The sequence below is a fragment of the Littorina saxatilis genome, linkage group LG16 (assembly GCF_037325665.1).
Source record: "Littorina saxatilis isolate snail1 linkage group LG16, US_GU_Lsax_2.0, whole genome shotgun sequence".
Taxonomy (NCBI): Eukaryota; Metazoa; Mollusca; class Gastropoda; order Littorinimorpha; family Littorinidae; genus Littorina; species Littorina saxatilis.
The window spans coordinates 34,236,480-34,242,479 of NC_090260.1; the positions used below are offsets into that span (position 1 = coordinate 34,236,480).

At 39.7% G+C, this 6,000-nt stretch overlaps 1 long non-coding RNA gene across 1 annotated transcript; it reads right to left on the reverse strand.

Moving 5' to 3' along the window:
• Positions 1-2,745: 2,745 nt before the first annotated feature.
• Positions 2,746-4,880, reverse strand: LOC138950902 (uncharacterized). The gene is made up of 2 exons (XR_011450865.1): positions 4,824-4,880; positions 2,746-4,393 (listed from the first exon to the last, which is right to left on the reverse strand). It is a non-coding gene; the product is annotated as an uncharacterized lncRNA (long non-coding RNA).
• Between the last annotated feature and the right edge of the window lie 1,120 nt (positions 4,881-6,000).

Below are 6,000 nucleotides of genomic sequence, written 5' to 3' on the forward strand. Positions count from 1 at the left end.
CCTGGATTCGAACCTGGGAACCTTGGATCACAAGTCCAGTGCTCTACCACCTGAGCTACCCGAGCCCCGAAAATGGAACATTAGATACAAAACATTTACAAGCACCTAATTCCCTACGGGTCTTGGAAATCAACACACAACGTAATTACACAGTATACAAACGATAAGAGGAGAAGGCAACGAATAAAATTATGCTTCAGTTTCATTTTGCTTCCTTTAAAGATAGTAGGGGGGCAAATGGAATAGAGTGACAGGGAGGAATGTAACAGTAAGATCGGAATAAGACTTTGCTACACTCAAGGGAAGTAATTATATTTATATCCTGGCAATTACTTTTTTGTGTGAATTATACCCCTTGACACAAAAAAAGGACATTCGGTAAAAAGTGGAGGAAAGATCTTTTGTACTGACATAAGAACATCGCCAGACACAGTGTTTGGATGAAATGAACATCTGAGTTGATCACACACATTCCATTAATTAGCTTAATTATTCCTGTTGAATGTGATTTACGTAGTTTGCAGACAGCAATCACATGTAAGTGAATGCATTTTTCTGAGTACTGAACTAATTATATCTACTGTACAGCCTTCTAGTTTCATTTTCATTTTTAACAGGCAGCAAGTGTATGTTGTACGTCAGCGGGTGTACATGTTGTGAATTATGCTTGATTTTGTTGACTTGAGTTAGATTCAATCATGATTTGCGCAGAATAAAACAAGATCGGAATAGGCCCTGGTTTATCCCAAGGGAGACAACTACTTTTGGAAGTGGTTTTGTGATATTATTCCCCTTGAAATGAAACATACGTTCATTAAAACTGAAGATAACAATTTATTCCTTTGGAGGTAACATTTTTCACTTACTTTTAAGGAAAAACCTGCCCTCGGCTAGATTCAGTAGACTGTTTCAGCCTCTGGAAGTAAATTAACTATCGCCTATCCAACACATGGGTTGTGGTAGGTCAGTTGGAAGAGCATGGGTCAAAAGTTCAAATCCACGGCGGGACAGATGTCACTCAACTTTACATGACTCCGCATTACCTCCCCTGCCTGTTTTTTTTGTTAACATTTTTTGATTAAAAAAAAAAAAAGTGTTATATAAATGTTGGATTGTTATGGATGCATGCTGTTTGTTGTGTTCTTGGATTGAGAGACCATTTGAATGTTGTATTTTAATCTGTGCATTTCAGTCAGTGTTCTGATTGTTTCTATTTGAAGGTGTGAGGGTAACATCATTCCGTCCATTTTTATGTACTGTTTGAATGCAGAATAATCTTCCAGTTTTCATGTGATTTTTTTAACTTTACGTTCTGTGGTATGTATGTGGGAACTGATTTGTTCTGAGAGAAAAACAGTTAACTAAGAGCAAATGAGTGTGTCTTGTTTTTTGTAAAACACTGTGACGTTTCACAAACACCGTCATAACAATCGTGACATCACCAACACCGAACACAAGTAGCTTTTGACACTTTTTTTTTAATTGGAATGGTGGGCAAAGGGTTCAAGAATAGACTTTGAGCCAAGCACTGAACATACGAATATAGACAAATCATTTTTCTGTGCAGAACTCGGTCCAATCTCTAACTACAATAAGGGTCAATATACAAACTGCGCTGTTTGTGTTAGCGCGCAAGACTTCAAAACATCGTTGGAGTACATTGTTATCACGCAGAAGAAAAAGAAGTATCAAATATTTCTCCGCAGCAGAACAAATGAGCATTAACATAAACGAATTATCAAATAATTGTTCAAAGAATTATCAAATATTTGTCCGCAATAAGAAAATGAGCATTGGCAGAAACGAATTGTGAAATATTTGTCCAAAAAATTATCAAATATTTGTCCAGAATAATTAATAATTAGAAATGAGCATTTACTGAAGTGAGTTAAAAAATCACTTGGGAACAAATCCAACAAGAAGAGCAAACGCTCGATCGAGTCACTTTCGCAGTTCTGAATATTATATGAGGCATCAGATGGACAGGAAGAAATTGCTATTCACAACACAATGAGTCACGTTCACATAAAATTTGAGCCCGGTCACTTTTATAGTTTCCGAGAAAAGCCCAACGTTAAGTTGTGTGTTGCCGAACAGAAAAGGCTAGTTATCTCCCTTGTTTTTCTGATAACGTTCGTAAAAGGCTACAGATGTAAATACTTTGATGTAAAGAATAATCCTACAAAGTTTCAATCACATCCGATGAACTTTGTCAAAGATATAAAATGTCTAATTTTTCCTTTGACGCTGACCTGTGACCTTGAAAAAGGTCAAAGGTCAACGAAACCATCGTTAAAGTGTAGAGGTCATTGGAGGTCACGACTAAACAAAATATGAGCCCGATCGCTTTGATAGTTTCCGAGAAAAGATATAAAATGTCTAATTTTTCCTTTGACGCTGACCTGTGACCTTGAAAAAGGTCAAAGGTCAACGAAACCATCGTTAAAGTGTAGAGGTCATTGGAGGTCACGACTAAACAAAATATGAGCCCGATCGCTTTGATAGTTTCCGAGAAAAGTCCAACGTTAAGGTGGTGTCTACGGACGGCCGGCCGGACGGCCGGACGGCCGGCCGGACAGACTAACACTGACCGATTACATAGAGTCACTTTTTCTCAAGTGACTCAAAAACAAAGAGACTGCCAACGTTCCAAAATTCAGAATAAAAAAAACAAGAAAGGTAGGTTGTTGGAACGTTTGTTATTAATCAAACACGCTACTTTTTGATAAAAAAAATTGTTTAAAAAAAAAAAAAAAGTTTACACTTGGGAACATTGAAAAGAGTAATTTAGGAAGATGTTCCCCAATGTTAACACAAAGAAATGAGCATTTTTCCCAAAGTTAACACAAAGAAATGAGCATTTTCCCCAATGTTAACACAAAGAAATGAGCATTTTCCACAATGTTAACACAAAGAAATGAGCATTTTCCCAAATGTTAACACAAAGAAATGAGCATTTTGACATTGAGCACCAACACGAAAGTGTACATTAGCGACAACAGCATTTTAATGACTTGACGAATCCTGTTGATTTACAAACCTGATTTTATTAGGTTTAACTTTGTTTTTGGTATACAGTTCTGATGCCAAATGCTTTGGACGTAATACTGTGCCTTCCCAGCACTTTGAAAAGTAAAATATTTATCACGGAAAGTTTAGTCTTCAAATTGAGATGATGTAACAGCGTACAGTGCTGAAGTGAAAAGCACTATGTTTTAAATATAAGACCCACTAAGCAAAATGCCCAACAAAGTTAGATGCCTTGAGCTTATACAATATCGAGAATGTAAAGCCTTTGTGCAGAACACTGATAAACAAAATCCACAACAAAGTCAAATAAAAAGCCGTGGTGTTTGCATTTGTTTTTGCGTTCACCTTCATGGCTTGTTTGGGCCCACCTTCATATACTTCTGTCCATTTTTGGAAGGACAGTCTTGTAATGACACAAAGAGCTGTGCGATATAAGATATATCAGCCCTCTGGAAGAGCTGTGGGATATAGGATATACCAGTCCCTCCACGTTGTATAGCGCAGTTTTTAATTTCCAATTTCCGGTTGCCAATTTCAAAACCAATTTCTTGTCTCAAAAAAACACAAGAAAATGTCAGAAAATGTGCAATCTCCGAAGCCAAAACTGTGTGCATTCTTGCGCCAACATGTCTTGCATAAAACGCCCTGACCCAAAGTGTGCGTTTCATGTTGGCTAACTTTCCAAAATACCTTTCTTTTTCGAATGTCAAAAACATTCACAAACCAGTCTGATTGTCATTATTTCCTGCCGTACACTCAAAACTCCTCCTCTCTATACCAAAAGCTCAAAACTTCAAACACAACCATTTCTTATTTTCCCAGGAACCAAAACTTTCCAGAACTTGTCTTCAAAAATCACCCAAACATTCCAAAATATAACCACTGCCAAATTCTGCACGACGCTAAGATGATCAAACCAACGCTGATTTCTCACATCCGTCGTTTTACTTTCGATTTTCAATTTCCCCCAATAAGACACAAACACATTTGAAACAGTGAAACAGAATTCCCACACCAAGCCATACAACACCCTAACACTTCTCTGTCAACAATTGTTTCTACAACCGTCCTGTTTATAACTTAAATCATATTTTTTAATTCAAAATTCCCGAAAAAAATGTAACCCACTTTTATGGATTGTATAAAAAAAAAACCACATCTCAACAATGTCTCGTCTTTGTATGCTGGGAATCTCTCACACTGTCACACTCGAGGTGGAAGTCACAGGTTGCCATGGCAATGATCCCGTTCACTGGGGTGGAAGTCCGAAAAGAAAGTTGCCTCGTTGGCTGGCGTCATTTGACAGGAAGTATTCCTTCCACAAGCTCTCGAAGTCTTCCTTGGAGATGTTTCCGTCTGTGCCCTACAAAAATAAAGAGCGCACAAGGTTCTGTAAGTTATTTCGGTAGAAATAAAAATGTTAGTGACAAACGTCTTCTCCTCCTTCACATATTACAGCACGCCCAAGACATCACCAACCATACTTACATTCTTCACATATCACAGCACGCCCAAGACATCACCAACCATACTTACATTCTTCACATATTACAGCACGCCCAAGACATCACCAACCATACTTACATTCTTCCTTACGAAGAGAACTAGAGGGAAATCATTTCAATCATTTCTGATGATTGCCAGCTGACTGATCTGGGAGAGTTGGTCGAAGGCTTTGTTGCTGTCAGCCTCGTTGTTGCCGAAGCTGGTTTTAGTGGTTACAACTAACTAACCAACCTCTCAACCAGCTAACTCATTAACTGACTGACTGACTGACTGACTAGCTGACTGACCTTAGAGAGTTGGTCGAAGGCTTTGTTGCTGTCAGCCTTGTTGTTGCTGAAGCTGGTTTTAGTAGTTACAACTAACTAACCAACCTCTCAACCAGCTAACTCATTAACTGACTGACTGACTGACTGACTAGCTGACTGACCTTAGAGAGTTGGTCGAAGGCTTTGTTGCTGTCAGCCTTGTTGTTGCCGAAGCTGGTCTGGATGGTCACGTACTCGTCCCTGTCGATGAAGCCGTCACCTGCAAAGGGTAAGTCAATGTGAACAAACACGTCTTAACTGTTTAGGAAAGGATCTTTCAATCTTGTGATGAGTTGTTCTTTAGATTTTAAATCTGACACTGTCTGACAATTGTCCTTGTCACCTCGTCTCCCCTTCTCTCTTCTCTTAAATATCTCTTTCTATCTTTCTCTTTCTCAGTATCTCTGTCTATTTTGTTCTTTTTCCGTTTTTTGTTCTTTTTCCGTTTGTCTGTCTGTCTGTCTGTCTGTCTGTCTGACTGTCTGTCTGTCTGTCTGTCCGACTGTCTATCTGTCTGTCCGTCTGTCTGTCTGTCTGTCTGTCCGCCTGTCTGTCTATCTGTCTCAATTTTTCTTCTTTCTTTCTCTCCTCTCTCTCAATATCTCTCTCTCACATTCCCCGTCTCTCTTTCTTTCTCTCCCTCCCTCTCTCTCTCTCCCTCTCCCGGTCCCCCCTCTCTCTCTTCCGCCTCTCTCTCTATCTTCCCCCTCTCTCCCCCTCTCTCTCTCTAGCTCTTTCCTCCCCCTCTCTTCCCCTCTCTCTCTCTCTAGCTCTTTCCTCCCCCTCTCTCTCTGTCGGTCACGTTCTTCTTTTCTTGTCAGTCGCTCAAATTCTTCCTTCCGTTCTACTTCTAAGCGTTTTAGAACGCTTCGGGCTCTAACGCGTGCGTCTCGCTCAGTCGGCTGCTCGCTCCCAGGAGTCTCGAAAGTTATTCTCCTTGTAGGAGATCCCCCTGTAGCCATGGTTAGTTTTAGCAAAGCTTTATTACCAAAGTAAGCCTAACGCAGCTATAGCTAGAACCCGCGGTGATGGAAGCGATGGATACAAAAATCCAGTAACCGGAAAATGCAGAAGAAAAATCCAAACGGTGTAGAACAAAACGCGTAGCCTACTTTATGGCTGCTTTTGGCGGTGAAACAAAGTGTTTCCCACAGCCGTG